A 19,220-nucleotide genomic window follows, 5' to 3' on the forward strand; every position below is an offset into this window, starting at 1 on the left:
GGGAGTTTGAGGTTATGCATAGATTACGAGGGGAGCCGAACCGTGTGACGATAAAGAACAAGTATCCTTTGCCAAGGATAGATGACTTGTTTGATCAGTTGAGTGGTGCAACGGTCTTTTCTAAGATTGATTTGAGGTCGGGGTACCATCAAGTGAAGATTAGAGAGGTGGACATACCAAAGACGACTTTCACGTCGAGGTATGGCCATTATGAGTATGTGGTGATGCCGTTTGGGTTGTCTAATGCGCCGGCGGTGTTTATGGATTTGATGAATAGAATCTTCAGGCAGTTCTTGGACCAGTTTGTAGTGGTGTTTATCGATGATATCTTAGTCTACTCTAAGACTAAGGAGGAGCACGAGGAGCATTTGAGAATCGTGTTGCAGACTTTGAGGGATCATGAGTTGTATGCTAAGCTGTCCAAGTGTGAGTTCTGGTTAGAGAAAGTTGCTTTTCCGGGGCATGTGATCTCTAAAGATGGGGTAGCTGTTGACCGCGAAGATTAAGGCGTGACAAAGTGGGAAGCACCAAAGAATGTTCTTTGAGGTTAGGAGTTTCTTGGGTTTAGCTGGATACTACAGACGGTTCGTGAAAGATTTCTCCAAGATAGCTAGACCGATGACAGCGTTGATGAGGAAAGAGAACGGGTTTCGTTGGGATGAGAGTTGTGAGACGGCGTTCCAGACATTAAAGGAGCGTTTGACCACAACTCCTGTCCTAGCATTGCCTGAAGGGAGCGAGAATTTTGAGGTTTATACAGATGCCTCGAAGAATGGGCTAGGATGTGTGTTAATGCAGAATGGTAAAGTGATTGCCTATGCTTCCGGCGAGTTGAAGCCTTATGAGGAGAATTACCCTACTCATGATCTGGAGTTGGGTGCAGTGGTGTTTGCTCTCAAGATTTGGAGACATTACCTTTATGGAGCAATCTTTAAGGTATTTTCTGATCACAAGAGTCTTAAGTACATCTTCACGCAGAAGGAGTTGAACATGAGACAGAGGAGGTGGATGGAGTTGATTGGCGACTACGACATGGAAATCATCTACCATGAAGGGAAGGCCAATGTTGTTGCTGATGCTTTAAGTAGGAAGAGTGTACATTCCTTGTGTCTGACTCTATCTTTGATGAGGCCGAGGGATGAGGTAGCGAGCTTTGGGATACATATGATGCAGAAAGGAGATGCCATGGGTGATATGACAAAGACATCCGGAGTTTTATGATGATATTCGGGATAAGCAGGCTTTGGATCCTAAGATAGTGGAGTGGAGAGTTGGAGTAGAGAAAGGGACAAGGTGTCCCGCTTTTCTATTCATACGAGATGGTAGTTTGAGGTTTGATGGTAGGTGGTGTGTTCCTAATGATGAGGAGTTGAAAAAGACGATCATGACAGAGGCGCATTGCACACCATATTCGGTTCATCCAGGTGGAGACAAGCTATACAAGGATTTGAAGAAAACGTTTTGGTGGCACAGGATGAAAGAGAGACAGTGAGTTTGTGTCCCGTTGTTTGACATGCCGAGAGAGTTAAAGGGGAACAGAGACAACCACAAGGTAAGATTCAGTCTTTAGAGGTGCCTGAGTGGAAGTGGGAATCCATTTCCATGGATTTCATTGTGGGTTTGCCTAAGAGTCCACAAGGTAACAACATGATTTGGGTAATAGTGGATCGTCGACCAAGTCACTCACTTTGTTCCAATGAAAGATACATGGACTAAGGCACAATTAGCTATGGCCTATCGAAAGAACGTGCTTAAGTTACATAGAGTCCCTAAGGACATAGTGTCTGACAGAGATGCGAGGTTTATATCGAGGTTTTGGAAAGAGTTGCAGGAATCGTTGGGAACAACTTTGAAGATGAGTACTGACATTTCATCCCTGCGACAGAGATGGGCAGTCGAGAGAACAATCAAGACTCTTGAGGAAATGTTGCGAGCTTGTGTGATGGATTTTGGTGGTAGGCGGGAGCGAGAGGTTGGACTTGATAGAGTTTTCTTACAACAATGACTATCACACCAATATTGGTATGTCACCGTTTGAGGCTTTGTATGGGAGGAGATGTAGGAGTCCAATCTGTTGGGACGACAAAGTCTTTGAGGCGATGGTTTTAGGACCGAGAGATGGTGCATGAGATGGTGGAAGCAGTTAAGATGATCGGGGAAAGGATGAGAGCAAACTCGGGACAGGCAAAAGAGTTATGCAGATCTACACCGCCGGGATATAGAGTTTCAGGTTGGGGACAAGGTTCTTTTGAAAGTTTCTCCTATGCGCGGAGTTATGAGATTTGGGAAGAAAGGCAAGCTAAGTCAGAAGTTTATAGGGCCTTATGAGATCTTAGAGCGAGTTGGGAAGTTGCTTATCGTCGGCTTTACCCAGTGCGTTAGAGAGAGTGCATAATGTGTTTCATGTATCGCAGCTGCGGAAGTATGTGAGTGACCCGTCACATGTGTTAGAGGCAGAGAGCTTAGAGCTAGATGAGTCCTTATCATATCTTGAGGTGCCTAAACAGATTCTAGACCGAAAGGTTAGAAAGACTAGGGGTGGTGCGACAGTTTTGCTCAAAATCCTTTGGTCTAACCACGAGACCGAGGAAGCTACATGGGAGCCAGAAGAAGCTATGAAAGAGCGTTACCCTTTCCTCTTTGATCAGGTATGTATGGTTACAGGGACGTAACCTTGTTTCTTTTAGGGGGGTAGGAGATGATCGCGAGCAGTTTTAAGAGTTTTATACACCTTTTATATGTAGTGTCGGTATGTTTGTCGGGATAAGTTGGGTTAGTATCATGTTTTATGTTAAATTTTGTTTGGCTTTTGAGTCGGGAATGTTGTGGGAGTACCTTTGTTTAGTAGTGGTTTGAACTTCGGGGACGAAGTTCCTTTTAAGGAGGGAAGACTGTAATACTCCGTATTTATAAGTCTTGGGGTACTCTATCGAGTAGGCCTTACTCTGTCGAGTAAGGGTAAGTTGCGAAATAGAATAGTTTCTGACCTGTTGGGTACTCGATCGAGTAGCTGGGGTACTCGATCGAGTAAGGGGGTACTCGATCGAGTACCCGAGTGTCCGGTTTTACGGGGAGTTTTCTCGGGTTTTGTTAATTATGCGATTAAGGTATTTATGTATCGTCGTCATTGTTTTAAATCACTTTTACAAAACCTAAAACCTTGTTTAAGAGAGAAAGCAACAAGTTCATCTTCCTAATCGCATTCTTAGCAATTCCCGGAGTTCAGACAGTCAGTTTGAAATAATGTATCGTGCTTTTGGTTTGGTTTGAGGATTGTATTTATTCACTAAATATTTATAATAAACATTGTTTCTTTATTGTTGTTTGATTATCATTGCCTCGGGTAACCGAGATGGTAATGTCTTCATACCTGAGTGGTCCTGGTAAGGCACTTGGAGTATGGGGGTGTTACAAGGAATGAACGGTATTTACAAACCCAAACATCCACTCAACTTAGCCACAATAACTGCCCTATCACCATTACCTCGTCACCCGAAAGTAGCATTGTCCGACTTGAACTGGAAGGAGCCCATGCTTGATGAGTATAATGCTCTTATTACTAATAAGACTTGGGATTTAGTACCGAGGCCACATGATAAAAATATTATTGGTGCTATGTGGGTTTTTCGCCATAAAAAGAATTCTGACGGTTCTTTTGAGTGGCATAATGCCCGACTTGTGTGTGATAGCAGGTCTCAGCAGGTTGGCGTCGATTGTGATGAAGCTTTCAGTCCAGTGGTTAAACCGGCAACTATCCGGCTTTTCCTTAGTATTGCCTTATCTCGGTCAAGGTCCATCCATCAACATGACGTGACGGGCACTTGTAGGAAACCGTCTATATGCATCAGCCCCTTGGCTTCAGAGATAAAACTCACCCCGACTACGTTTGCTTACTTAAGAAATCTCTATACGGTTTGAAACAGGCTCCCCGGGCATGGTATAAGAGATTTGCCGATTACATTTCCGGTATCGGGTTCACTCATAGTCAGTGTGACCATTCATTATTTATTTATCACCACGACAATGTTAGTGCATATATTTTATTATATGTTGATGACATCATCTTGGTGACCTCATCTGAAGCACTTCGAAAATCCGTCATGCAACATCTAGCCTCTGAATTTGCAATGAAGGATTTGGGCTCCTTGAGTTACTTCTTAAGCATTGCGGTGACACGACATTCGGGTGGTATGTTCTTAAGCCAACGCAAATATGCCGAGGAAATCATTGAGAGAGAAGGTATGGCTTCATGTAAACCTTGCAGCACACCAGTAGACACCAATCCTAAAATTGGTTCTACTACCGGTCCCCTGTTCTCCGATCCTACTCTCTACCGAAGCCTTGCAGGTGCTTTACAATACCTCACCTTCACCCGTCCCAATATCTCTTACGCAGTTCAGCAAATTTGCTTGCATATGCATGCACCGTGTGACACACATATGGCTGCTCTTAAGCGTATTATTAGGTACGTTAAAGGCATAATTTCATTCGGCCTCCACTTATATAACACTCCGGGATCGACTCTAATGTCCTATACCGATGCCGACTGGGCAGGCTGCCCAGACACGAGACGATCCACATCTGGGTATTGCATTTTCTTTGGTGAAAACCTGGTCTCCTGGTCCTCCAAGCGGCAACCGACCCTTTCTCGCTCTAGTGCTGAAGCCGAGTACCGCGGCGTTGCCAACGTGGTAGCTGAGTCTTGTTGGTTACGAAATTTGCTTCTTGAGCTCCACATTCGACCAAAGAAAGCTACGATTGTTTATTGTGACAACGTGAGTGCTATATATCTATCCGGTAATCCCGTTCAACACCAACGCACAAAACATATTGAGCTCGACATTCATTTTGTGCGAGAACAAGTAACTCGTGGCCAAGTCCGAGTTTTTCACGTGCCCTCTCGAAATCAAATTGCGGACATCTTTACTAAAGGCATACCACATGTTATTTTTGAAGACTTCCGATCCAGTCTTAGCATTCGAGAACCTCCCGCTAAAACTGCAGGCGTGTAATAGTTACATTATCCGTAATTTTTTTCATAGGATATTTTGCTAAATATTGTTGTACCTACCTCCTTGTTTGTAGTATATAGTCAATGTATTTCCTAGTCTCAAGCTTTGTATAATGAGTCAAACTAGAATCTAGGAGTTTAGTTAATCACCTCTTGTATATATATCACGTTGATAATTAATGAGAAGGCAAGCAAACCAATTACTTACAATATCGAAAAATTAAATAAGTGATTTAATAAAGTTGGAGTCTCTCATAATGTCTGAAATTTACGAGTGTTTAAAAAGATACGATTTTTTTGCTCTTTCCGTCAAAATATATATATATATATATGATGAACCAACAGGCAAGGAAAAACACGACATCAAGAGTCAAGCCTCAAACTGCATACCACATCTTCGTTCAAGGTAAACGATTTGTGGACGGAATTGTCTTGCTCTTTGCTTACGAAAAGATAAGGGGTTGTATTACTCAAAAGATAAGCAAATATATGTGCATCACAGCTTCTTCTTCACAACGTTTAGTAATATAAAGAGCTCTTACGGACTTGAACTTAATTTCCGGTATGATACAAATATCAATTAAGGCTCTTTTATATTTATTTTTTCTGAAACGGATTGTATACATTGGTATTCACTATTCAGGACGATCTTATTTTACTCATGCATTGTTTTTCATTAAAATTTGAGTTTACGAGTGTTATAAAATTGTTTATTGCTGATATTGTCAATAAGATAATCCAATCATACACTTGGTCATGTTTGTACTCCGTATATAATAATCGGTGATATTTGATGTTTAGTACTCCGTATGTATTTGCATAATACATAGACCACATTTCTTATGACAGCTTAGAGGATGATTATTAAAAATTTAAAGTTATTAGTGGGATTATTATTTTCTTTAACTAATTTTGAGCATATTAGAAAGCTCAATTTATATAACTACTACGGGAGTTGCTAAATCCCGCGCAAAATTTTACTCAATTTCGAGATTCGGTGCTTGGGTGGCTGGGGAGAAGGGGTGTTGGTCGACAACGCAGGGTGGTCGGAGATGGGGGATTGGCGGTCACGGACTGGTTGTCACGGATGTCGGATGGTGTTATGTTGTTTGTCAATGATTTATGAACAAGTTGGGTTGAGAAAGCAAGTTATTCGCATCCCTTCTGTACATAAAACATGACATCGCTCTTCTCATCATCAATCTTTACACATAAACAACAATTGATGAACAAAGCCGCATGTTCTCATTGATAAATTGGTCGTTTCAAATGTTTTAGTAAATCTGGTCAATTGCTCACGGATAATTGGTCGACAACCAATCTCTCCAATAAAAAAAATCAACACCCTAATTGTAAAAATCCCTTTTTTCATATTCATTATTCAATTAATTAAAAACGTGTATTAACAAAATTATTGATAAAACGGTTAAATTATTTGTGATATGTGCGAATTACGATTCATAGTTGTCGAATGATTAATAATTGATTAAGTTTTGAAGGGGCGAGAAGAGAAAAAAATTATTTGTTTTTTTATGAAGAAGGGTAGAATTGGAATAATAGGGACAAAGTGTGTAGGATTTAGCAAAACTGTGCGCGGGATTTAGCAAATACGAACTACTTATGTGTATACTTATTTTATATGTAGTAGTTCCCATCAAGTATTAGATTAAAAATTGTAAGCATGATAAATAATTTTTTTATATTCACAAATGGAATTTTGTGGACCTATAGCTAGAGGTAGAGACCAAAAATTAGTGTGTGATAGAATAACAATACTAGGTTATTAGTATGATAATGTAAAGTTATCTGAATTTTTTATTTGATAGATTAAAGAGTTACTTATAAATTATCAGATATTACAATATAGAGTCCAACTTTTTGAATGATTCCGAACAATATTAAGAGTCTAGAATTTGTGAAATAATAAGGGTTGGTTAATAAGATGATGACTCTCCATGTAGTGTTTGTGAGGTATTGAGAATTAGTATGTAAAAAATAAAATACATAAAATACTCCTAAGTCCTAACACTGGTAATAGATTAATTCAAATATTACTAACATAAGTACACAACCTAGATGGATGGACGTGTCTGCAAGCCTGCAAGTAAGGACTTCCAATGTATACATGCATGTGTTACACAAACTTGGTGTTTGTTCGCAATATTACTACTATAGTTGAACTTTGATGTGTGATTTTAAATTACTATTTCCTATAATAATGAAATTAATGATTATTTAGAGTTTATGGTTTACCATGATTGCAAAAACTACATAGCATGCTGCAATATTATTTTTAATACTATTAAAAATTATAATCCCTAACCTTTAAAAAAGGGAGAACTTGTGCATACTGTAGCTATGAACAGTACACAAGTAAGTCTCCCTCCTACCGTTGATTCTCCTCCCTTTAAATCTCATCTCTCCATTTCACTTTCACTCACAGCCACTCCTTTAGTCATTCTTTGTATGTTCTAATCCACCCATTTTCATCCAACTCTCACTATCTGCTCATCTTCTACCCTCACTCATTTTCTCCTCCATCTCTTTCTCTTCCAGTTTCATCGTTTCCATTGCATTCATTTTGACTTTATCAATTTCCCATTTTTCTACTGTGGCTACTACTCTAATTTACTCTTATCAATCTTGACTCGTAATAATTTTACATCTTTTTACTACTCTTCCTCGTAATCATTTTACATCATTTTACTACCCTTCCTCTTAATCATTTTACATCTATTCTATTTATTTTAAGTTTCAATCACTTTATTTCTCACCGCTACCGCCGCCGCCACCACCCAGATCAAACCTTAAAGTAAGCAAAATAATTTCTTTAGTGTTAGGGTATTACGGAGTATAATGATTTCTTTGTTGATAATTAGTTTTGGGGGGTACTTTGTTCTCGTTGTTTGTTTGGTCGATTTCATCGTTTTCGACTTTTGTTTAGGTTTTGGAGTTTTAAATTATGTATTGCTTTTGGCCCATTATATTTATCGAGACAAATTATTATTGTTATTGTTGTTATTATGATTGAATATCACATTGTTTTCATATGGTAGTGTATTGTGTAATATAAGTGTCGAGGATTTTGATTGAGTCAATGTTTCTTAGTTACAGTGCTTATTACTATTACTACTTTTATCTTTGTGCTGATTACTCTTTTCTCTTTCTAATGTTTCCTAGCTATAGTTATTTTCATCTTCAGTTTCTGTTCACGGATGATTCTAATATCAAGGTTTTTTCTATGCGCTTGTAGGTGTTGACAAGGATTTTGAAAACCAGGCTACAGATCCGGTCCTTCAAGTCCATTTGGAGTGGTGAGCTGCTCTGTATTTTCTTATACTGGCCGTGCTATTATATCCCGGTGTTTCTTTTCTCCTTTTTATGTTTTATCTTCATTTACATACGCTTTATTACTTGTAGTATCTTCAATCTCAAAACTTTCTTACTTTTAGTATCTTTGGATCCCTGGTTGTTTGTCTTTAGTTGCTTACGTGTGTACTGAATTTTGCAATATTGGTTTTCCCTTCACCGAGCGCACCGCGACTATCTGTCTGTTCCGCTACGCATAGTTTTAATGCCTTTACGTTTTCTTTCAGGTACCGGTCTTTCTTCAAAGCGGTTTCAATGATGTCCTGGCACTTGTTCGGACAGAAGTACTGCCTTTAGTTAGATTACGGCGATGTTGGACTTATGTATTTGCTTTAGTTATTGTCTGGTTAGAATATGTATGCAGTTACTTTCCTTGATGTGCACAGGTCACTGTTACCCAATATCTTTCCAGGAGTGATTCTCCTAATTACTATCGGCCCTCCATTAGCCCCCCCAAACCCGCGGCAGCATCTTTTACGGCGCATCTGATGGCAGTGGTTGACGTGTCTGTAAGTACTGCTCCTGCTACCTTTACTGTGTCTATTGGTGTTACATGTAGTACTTTCAATCTGTTATGGACAATAGCACGACCAGTTTAATATGTTCCATTGATGAAGGCCCTGGGGCTGGAATTCGAAGGGTGATTGTAGAATTTGCACTCCGAGTGCGTTTCATGGGGTTTGACTTTCTTATGTTAGGGTTTATGATTTCTGCTGCCGTCTTTCTCTCTTCTTCCGGTGACTTTGTATGTGAGCATGTGTCACCGGGTCAGGGGGGTCCCATTGATGAAGGCCCCAGGCTTGGAATTCTTTAGGTTAACTTGTTTACGTCTCACTTTGCTCTTTTTTGGAGACAACAATGTACTATGGTGAATGTCAACGTGTATATAGTTAGCATTGTGTATGTCTCTATTGAAATTCTTATATTTTAGTATTAGGTATACCATTATATGACTGGTTGACTGCATTTGCAAAGCTAAGTGACACCTGCTTGTTAAATGGTTTATTCTTTTTTATGCCCCAACAGACCAACATGGTTAAGTCTGAATTCAGTTTTTCGATTGCTCATTCGTTGTTTTGATCCCGTTAACACTGAAATTCTCAATTTTTTGAGGTTTTAATTAGTTAGTTGTAGCATAGGTAACTGACTGACTGTCATTAGTTAGTTGAAAAACTAACTTTCATAACTGACTAACTTAGTTTAAAAAAGCGCGCCTTGAGTGCGCCTAAGGCACGCCTTGGATGAGGCAATAGCCAAAACGCCTCGGTCCATTTTAGGTGCGCCTTTTACACACAGCTCGCCTAACAAGGCTTACTACTACGCACTTTCCATATCTTTTAGACAATGCTCGGCATTTCTTTTCCCCATCATTCCTAATTTCACTCCTTGACATGTGAGGCAATTTGAAAACTCCTAAAAAGTCTATTGTTGCCAAAATTTTAGTTGGAAATTATAAATTTGTTATAAAAAATAGGGCGCCTCGTGTAAAAAAGGCGTGCGCCTTTGCCTTGCGCTTTGTGCCTCGTCACCTCAGCCCCTTTGGCCTCAATGCGCCTTGCGCATTTTTAAACTAAGGACCAACATCGTTTTAAAGTTGATTTTTCAGAAAGAGGTCGCTAATTTATATGATATTTTTTTTTTGTTTCTTAGTCGGCAGGGTGACTGCATCACCATGTGGTCTCTGTCTTTTGATCATGTCCTTATCCTGTGTTATTTTTTGGAAGCCTGCATTCATTCCTACTTCGAAGATATTCGTAGAACTTGTGTCTTATTTATTGTTGGCTCCGTTCCGAAATAGTCGTTTGAAAAGCCGTCCGCTAGGTAACCTGCCCGGAAATAGTGCAATGCCTGAGTAATTTGTTTTTGCTTTTCCTGTTTATAATTTGTTTGTGATGTTTATATTGCGTGTAGTTGTTGAGGAGTTAAACGATATGGAGTTGATGTCTTGTCGATGACGATAAGGAGTTGATGTGCTAGCGATAATACTGGCATATTGCTGCGTGTGATGGCGATGACGGTGGCGGTGGCAACGAGGTATATTGCATCTGCAAGATCGCGATTTTCGCTTAAGGGGTGCCATTGGTGAAGGCCCTGGGGGTGGAATTCGAATGCTGCATCTTTTAGCATTTATTTAATATTTATCCCCCGGCCTAGCATTCAATGGCTATCCGTATTCCGTCAGCTCCTCTTTGCTTAGTTCTTACAACTTTTAGTTTCCTTTCAGGTTAATGGGTTGTGGTCCACCCGACTTCATGCATGTCCAAGCACCTTCTGGTGGCGAACTTTGTGATGCAGAATGTTGCAGATTCGGGCGCAATCATAGAGGTCTTTTCTACATTTCGTTGCTTGTGGTAATTTGTTTACGCATTTTTGCTTACTTGTGGTACTTTCAATCTGTTATGGCTACCCTTATTCACGTGTCATTGGTGAAGGCCCTGGGGCTGGAATGTAGGTGCTGCTTCTTCTAGCATTTTTAACCTCCATAGATACAATCCAGTGCCTAACCGACAACTTCTCTTTGCTTATTTCTTACGACTTTTAGTTTCCTTTCAACCGTTTCGGGTTATTTGACTTTTATATGTTCGTGCGTCTTTCTGCTTTTCTTCCGGTGACTTTGTATTTTACCACGCATCATGGGGCAGGGGGTGCTATTGATGAAGGCCATTTGGCTGGAATTTTTTAGGTGCATTCCGTGTTAGTAACTTTGATTGATTACTAGGTGCTTGGGTCTTGTATTCCAACTTTATACTATCATTTTTATTCGAGTAGCCTTTGTCAATTTTGATGGGGCAATGTGCAGTTCTCTGGCAGTCTTTCCCGTTTTATTTATTTTGATATGTAGATTGATGATGACGAGAATGTGGAAATGATAGATTTCCCACAGACGGTATCCGTCAATCATCAGAATGCAAATAAGCTCTGCTCTTTCATCTATTTGTCTTTCTTTTTCCCCGTGACAAATGCTTATGGCTACTCAAATGCTGTATTCAGGGTCTATTAGTCGGGGCCTTTGTTCACACTATTTTTTCTCCGTTGTAATTGTGGGTATTTTGATTGTGATATTGAGCACATTTTCAATTTTTTCCGAAAAAAAGGAGTTTTCAGTTTCAAACAATGGATATGTCATTATTGGAGTGGTCTCCCAATAACAATCTCCAATTGATTAAAATGGTCGCCCCTAATTGGCTAATTAACACACTAATTATAGAATTGTACGTATAAAGCATAATTAGATGTCTTAATATGTTTTCTTATGTGTTAAGCTCATTAATCATATACGGTAATATTAATTTTTTAAATTAGGGATAGGAATATGCGGTTAGTCAGCGACTTGCTACTGCTAATGGTCTAAAATTGTCTCAAATCCATAATTATTCACCTGAATCTTTACCCTAAAGTAAGTTTATGTATGATGAAACAATTTTTTAGTGTTTTATATTTTGTTTGTCGTTTTTCATCTTTCATATACGAAAGCACGGATGTGAGATTTCTCTTTATTAATGTTTCTGAATTGGCTAATACAAACTCCCTCATCTGTTATATGTTTTTCCTCGGGTTTTTATTCTGACTTGGAACTATGTGTGAAGATTGTTTCTCCTATATTGGGCCCTTAGTTTGAAAAGGTGTGCCTTGGATGATGCACTATCCGAAACGCCTTGGTGCACTTTAGGTGCGCCTTTTCGACAAGGCTCACCAAGCGAGGTTCATTAGCACGTTTAAATCTCTAGATATGCCTTTTCTTTGCACCATCATTCCTAAACTTTACTCCTTTAGATGTTAAGTCAACTTGAAAACTCATAAAAGGAGTATTGTTGCCCAAAATTTTATTTCGAAAATAAAATAAAGCTAAAAAAATAAGGTGCGCGCCTTCGCCTTGCGCCTCATTGCTTCAGCCACTTATCGCCTCGGTTCGCCTTGCGCCTCTTCAAACTACGATTAGGCCTTGTGGCTATAGAGAAACCAAAACTCAAGAATTGTAATTATGAATTTTCATTGTAAATAAGATTCTGTGTTTTTTTGGGTTACCTATAATCGGATTCTGTCTCTCTTAGTTATTTGTTGGGTTCTTATTGAGTTGGATTGTGGTTCATGCTGCTTATAATTCGGTCTCCAGGCTAATTTTTATAATAGTTTGTTCAAGCAGGCCCCTTTGTTGGGTTGAGCACATACCCTTGGACCTGGAAACTGGTTTAGATTTCCCTGGTACAAGTGTGAGGCATGTCTCTGGTCTTGTTGCTGCAAATTATTTCGCACTAGGATATTTTGTATGGGCTGTTGTAGCTGCTAATTTAGCTCGAAGTGGATGAGGAGAGGCCATGTAAATGGTTGAAGAATTTCAGTCAAGAATATTGAGGTACTCTTTAAGTCTTTTCATTACTATTGGTAGAGCTGTTAGTTTTGGATTCTACCATGTTTCACGGTCAAGGATATAAATATAAAATTCACTGTTTAGGTATAGTTTATATCTTTATATTTTAGATGAAAATTTAGTTTTCCTAATTCGGTTATAGCATTAGAGAGAGAAATGAGCAAATCGAAATAGCTTGCGGATGATTAGACTCACTAACTCCAAAATAGAACTGTAAATACTCTCTTTGTTTTATCAACATTTCTTCGTTGTTGGCCAATATATTGTTGACCTCAGTGGTTTGATTACAGTTATATAAATTACTCCCTTCGTTCCAAGTTTATTGTTTTATTTTCTAGTTTGGGAAAGATTAGAGGAATAGTGGTAAAATAACAACCTTTACCCTTTAGTTAAAGAGAATAAGGACAAAGTCAATTTGATGGAGGGAGCGGTAGCTAATGGCCTTGGGACAAAATAGGTAGTTCACTCATTTACCATAATTTAAAAAGGGGAAAATTAATTTGGAATAAATTTTGGGATAAGAGGGGACGTTAAAAGTGGGATTGAGGGAGTTCATGATTTCATTCTTATATGTGTTTATGATTGAGAAATGAGCATCTTTTAAGTGGTTCATAAGATAACAGTGAAGCCTTTCATACACAAATGTTACGCTATTGTTGGGATTAGGAGTATTTGTGATTACGCTCTTAAAGGTTAAAGATCATAACTTTTTCTTTGTGTGATTGCATTTATGCATATTTGCGGGTACCTTGTGAGTGCTTCGATCACTTTATGAGTGTTTCGATCATGTGAATCTTTAGTGTAGTTCATGAGTATTGCATTGGACACTACTTTTTCTACCCTGGGGCTGGAATGTAGGTGCTGCATCTTCTAGCATTTTTTACCTCCATGGATACCATTCAGTGCCTATCCGACAACTTCTCTTTGCTTATTTCTTACAACTTTTAGTTTCCTTTCAGCCGTTTCAGGTTATTTGACTTTCATATGTTTGGGCGTCTTTCGGCTTTTCTTCCGGTGACTTTGTGTTTTACCACGCGTCACGGGGCCAGGGGTGCCATTGATGAAGGCCATTAGGCTGGAATTCTTTAGGTGCATTCCGTGTTAGTAACTTTGATTGATTACTTGATGCCTAGGTGCTTGGGTCTTGTATTCCATTTTTATACTTCCATTTTTATTCGAGTAGCCTTTGTCAATTTTGATGGTGCAATGTGCAGTTCTCTGCCAGCCTTTCCTGTTTTATTCATTTTGATATGTAGATTGATGATGACGAGAATGTGGAAATGATAGATTTCCCACACCAACGGTGTCCGTCAATCATCAGAATGCAAATAAGCTTTGCTCTTTCATCTATTAGTCTTTCTTTTTCCCCGTGACAAATGCTTATGGCTACTCAAACGCTGTATTAAGGGTCTATTAGTCAGGGCCTTTGTTCACACTATTTTTACTCAGTTGTAATTGTAGGTATTTTGATTGTGATATTGAGCACATTTTCAAATTCTTCCCAAAAAAGTGTTTTCAGTTTCAAACGGTCTTTTACTTGTTACTTTCAATCTATAAACCTTTCTATGATGTTTTGAATGTAGACATTGTCTTGTCTTATTCTTAATTTCTGGCCAAAGATTCCCCTAAACTACATAAGCTTCCTTTTGTTTACCTTATTTTAGTACTCCTCAGTTCTAAAAATGTTCTAGCATTTTACTACAAAGGTTCATCTTTTTCCCTCTTGATTAAAGTTAACTTCTAAACTGCAATTAGATGGAGTTGACAATCAAGTAGCAGATGATAGTAGCAGGCTACACTTATCTTCTATCAAGAATATGCTATTTTGTTGGAGAAGGAACTTGCTGCCAATGGATATTTCAAGGAGCAACAGGATGATCTTGAAAAGGTATGGATTATGTAACATATATTTCTAGCAACGCTCCTCTCTATTATATTTTGGTATAAGTTAGTATAAGCAGACAGATTAAGGAATGAATTCTGCATAGGTTAACTTGTTCATGCCTGTTGCTCCTTTGGCAGACAACAATGGACTATGGCGAATGTCAACGTGTATATATAGTTAGCATTGTGTATGTTTCTTTTGAAATTCTTATATTTTAGTATATTATTATTTGCCTTTTATTAAAGGGATTGTTAGAGATAGAGGTTCTCTGACAAGACAGAACATGTATTTTGCTGTCAAAATTCTTTTTAGCTGTGGGATTAACTTAACTTTCTTTAAATGGTCAACTTAGTTTGGTTTTGGGTTGGGTACTATTGTGCCCCTTTTGGCATTTTTTGTCCTTAAATTACTCCCTTTGTCCTGAAGAATTCTTTATGTTTCATTTTTCTTATTTGAGTAAATATTTTAGCTTTGTTAATTTTCATTTATGCAACTTACTTAATTTTGCATCTGTACATATTTAATTCACTCCCCTCTGTCTCTGTTAATTCTTTACGTATTCGTTGTTGAGTGTCTCGGTCATTTCTTTACGTTCAGTTTATAAAATTGATAAGGAGTTCAGGACTTGGGGAATATATATACAGCTTTGAACAAATTTGATTGTGGTTGTGGAACTGTTTTTCCTTGTGCTGATGGGATTTCAAACTCGGGTCATAAGTATTAGGAATACCATTATATGACTGCTTGACTGCATTTGCAATGCTAAGTGGCACCTGCTTGTGAAATGGTATATTCGTATTTATTTCCCAACAAACCAACATGGTTCAGTCTGAATTGGGTTTTTTGATTGCTTATTCCTTTGAATATGCTCCAGGTTATACTTCAGCAACAATATTGATTGTTTTTGGTGTCGTCCATCATTATTTCAGCTATCAAAACTTAGCCACTTCAGCAAGCTAACACGTGATAATAATACAGGCCACAAAACCGCTGAAGCAGATCGACTACATACCATGTTAGGGCAGTTCATATTAAATTGGCAGATAGATTGCATAATATGATGACCCTTGAAGCATTGCCCCTGCACAAACATCGGTTGCATAATAGGCTTGATGTAGTTGAGTCTAGCCATCCATATATATCTACCTAGCATGTAACTGGACTTTCTATCTTTAGCAGTAGTTCAATGATTGGTCATAGATCATCTAGATTTATAAATTGTAAACTGTACTCCTACTTGATGCTTACTTTTTGTATTGGAGATTCATAATCATCTGGTTGTTTATAAAAATACAATGAACAATCACTCTAAAACTGTAGAATATTTTCCATTTATTTAAACGAGAAGTTTGAACATTGTTAATGGTGATAACCGGGTCAACTTAAAGGGGATAAAGTTATATTGGTTCAGAACGAGTATTGGTCGTTTAAGTTAGTAAGGTCCAGTCATTAATTAGTTGGTAATGAGTAGGGCTCAATCAGGCGATAGGTTGTCAACATATACCCCATCCTTGTATTTAATTTGGATTTGATATTTCATGATAAAAAAAAGGGACTTGCTAAATCCCGCGCATTTTGCCCCAAATATTCCATAATTGCCCTTCGTTTTAATAGATCTTCCTACCCTTCTCTTTTTTCAAAACTTAACCAATTTATTTATTAATCATTAATATTTCAACAATAATAGATCGTAATTCGCGCGTATCACATAATTTTTCCGTTTTATCAACAATTTTTTAAATACTGTGTTTTAATCGATTTAAATAATATTTTTTAATTCACAAATGGTTTATTTTTTAAAATTAGGGTTTTGATTGACGATTACAACTAAAGTTAGGTTGTTGAAGGGGTGGTTGTGGGGTTGTCGAATCGGCCGGAGTAGGGTGCTCAGAGGGTGCGGTGGTCGTTTCTGTAGTATGCAGACGCAAGGAGGGGTTGAGGTGGTCGGCGCCGGTATGTGGGCAGGGAGGCGTGATAGGCGCGGGGATAGGGGCGGGTAAGGGTGACTAGCGGTGGGATTGGGTAGGGAGTAGGTTGGTGGTGGTGGGTGTTGAAGGAAACCGTTGTTTAAAGTATGTTCTCCATTTTTTCTTTTTCTTTTTCTTTTTCTCTCTTGTTTTTTAGGCTGGGGTGGAGAAATGAGAGGAGCATACTCGGAAAAAGGGTAAAAATGCGCGGGATTGAGTCAATTATACACCTATTTATTTTTGTTTTTAAGACAACAAGATGGATGGTAATTTAGTGTCATTTAAGTGTTACTTTTTACATTCCATTTAATTCTTTATGTTTGCTTTATGCACATATGCCAATGTACGTTTTTTTTTTGTTCATATCTTTAGCTACGTGTTACTAAAAATTATAAAAGCTTGATTTTCATAATCTATTCAGTGAGACAATTTAAAACAAGATATCATATGACCATCTTTTTATCTTATATATTAGAAGTTGTATTGAAGATTCTTCTTATTAATGAATAGTCCCAAAAAACAAACGTAAAGAAACAAGTGGGACGGAGGAAAATGACCATTTTAAAATAACAGTAGGTCTCATGAGAGACCGTCTCCCACTAATTTAGTGGGAGACATAATAAGGAAAAAAGAAATTCAGTGGGTCTCTCACCCCCATCATGTAAGAGGTCTCTCAAGAACGCTATTGAGAGACCGTCTCTCTGGAGTACCTTGACCATCAGAATAGAGAAACACCATAAAACCAAAAGAAAAAAAAAGCTATTACTCCGTAATATATTAGGACAAAGGCGAGTAAACATATTGCCATTAACATAGTATCGGATAATTAATTGTAGAAGAGTCTCTAAAATCATTAGTTACATGAGCAAGAGAACCTTCTCAAGAAGATACATAGGGACCAAAACTTTATTGTAGAGAAGCGTAGCATGAATTGTGTATTGCAATTTGAATTCACCATCCTTCAAGAGAACATCAAATAGCTGCTACATTACGCTGAGAAAAAGTGGTGAAGGTGGCTGCAATGTGAAATGGGAAATGGGGTATTTCCATACAGATTTGGTTACGTATGAACGATTTAGGTATATTAGGTTCATATAATCAATGGATAGTGTCTTAATATCATTATGTATTCGATTGATTTGGCTTCATCACCGGCATTGGATTTACCACTACTGAGATAGTGAAGCGATGCATAGAAGGCCTTGAAAAGTTATCTGTATTCCTCTTTTGTCAGATAAGTGACTTGTTTGTTTAAGAAAAATATATTAAGATTTAGTAGAAGGGGGCGAAAGAGGGGGGAAGAGGGAGAGAAGGAGGCAGTAAAGGTGAAGAGGAAATGAATAAAGGTCGAGAAAAAGAATGAAAAGCGTGAGAGCGGGTAGGTAGAAGGTAATGAAAGGATGCGAACGAGAAGAGAGAAGGTGATCAGGGTGAAAGGGGGAAAGAGGAGGACGACAAGTAGTAGGAGGAGTAATAAGGATGCGAGTGAGGGAAAAGAGAGAGATTAGAAAAAAAAAGGGTAATTAGGTGGACGAAGAGGAAGCGATGGATAGGAGAACGTGTAGGAGTCGAAGGAAGATGGTGAAGAGGTAAAAGGGATGAGGGAGAGGGGAAAAGGCGGGAGAAAGAGGTACATTCATTAATGGAAATTAGAGGTGCATTTTGGGGATATATGGTTTTGAGTGGGCGACAAAGTTTGTGAGTTAGTGGTATAAGTCACAAGGGAGATAGGGTAAGGAGTGTTGAAGTTCATGGTGAGTTGTTAGGCTACTTTAAAAAAGAGAAATAAGACGATTTTCATGGATGGTAGGAAGAACGTAGAGGGCTAATCCATGATTATTAGAAGGACTGTCTGATGCGTGTTATTTATATGATGTTTTACATCCCATTTTACACGCATTTCAGAGCTCATTCTTGTAGTTTGTGCTACATTTCTCCCTATTTCCGTCTACTTCCGTATTTTGTACATTATTGCATAAATATGGAGAATTCAACGGGAAATCAAGCCAAATCCGTCCCTGAGTAATTTGCATTGCAAATGACGTAAAGGAATTACTTAAGGAACGAGCTTGGTGCGCAATTCAAGGCCCAAAAGACAAGTCCACATGTTTTGAGAAGTCAAGTAGCAGCTCCATTAGTCGATCGACCATCACCCTCAGTCGATCGACCAATGTTCGAGTTCGAAGCTCTTGTTTCTTTGAGGAGCGATCGATCGACCAGCCTTATCAGTCGATCGACCAGATTGCTATTCCAGACGAGAATTTGAAGACCGAGAAAGCGCAAGCCCATGATGCTAGGTTTAGGAAATAAGATGTTACGTTATTTGCTATATAACATAACATAAAACATTCAGTTTATCATCGAAGTTTGGATCGAAGTTTTTATCTAAGTTTCATACAGTAACTTTCAGCTTTATTCATTCGAGTAATTAGGGTTTGGAACATCGTTTTAGCATTGGAATTCTGTTCTTGTTCTTAATCTTTCCTCTGAAATCTCGGTATTCATACGCCCTAATTCCAGTTTATTGTTTTACTTTCATCATTAGTATAGATTTGATAGTTAGTATCCCGAAAGCCAATTATCGTATTATATTTGTTTGTTATTTACTTTAAGCATAAA

The 19,220-nt window shown here is 38.4% G+C and overlaps 2 long non-coding RNA genes across 3 annotated transcripts; both read left to right on the plus strand.

The window, feature by feature from the left end:
- Positions 1-7,404: 7,404 nt before the first annotated feature.
- LOC141633916 (uncharacterized) lies at positions 7,405-10,430 on the plus strand. The gene is made up of 4 exons (XR_012538666.1): positions 7,405-7,823; positions 8,265-8,325; positions 8,767-8,889; positions 10,292-10,430. It is a non-coding gene; the product is annotated as an uncharacterized LOC141633916 (long non-coding RNA).
- Positions 10,431-10,596: 166 nt separating this feature from the next.
- Positions 10,597-15,940, plus strand: LOC141631862 (uncharacterized). Of its 2 annotated transcripts, XR_012537714.1 has the most exons (4): positions 10,597-10,705; positions 12,525-12,734; positions 14,505-14,637; positions 15,509-15,940. It is a non-coding gene; the product is annotated as an uncharacterized LOC141631862 (long non-coding RNA). The 2 variants fall into 2 exon arrangements; XR_012537713.1 differs by lacking the exons at positions 10,597-10,705; positions 12,525-12,734 and having other exon boundaries at positions 12,741-14,637.
- Positions 15,941-19,220: the final 3,280 nt, after the last annotated feature.

Source organism: Silene latifolia, chromosome Y (assembly GCF_048544455.1).
Source record: "Silene latifolia isolate original U9 population chromosome Y, ASM4854445v1, whole genome shotgun sequence".
In the NCBI taxonomy this organism is placed as follows: domain Eukaryota; kingdom Viridiplantae; phylum Streptophyta; class Magnoliopsida; order Caryophyllales; family Caryophyllaceae; genus Silene; species Silene latifolia.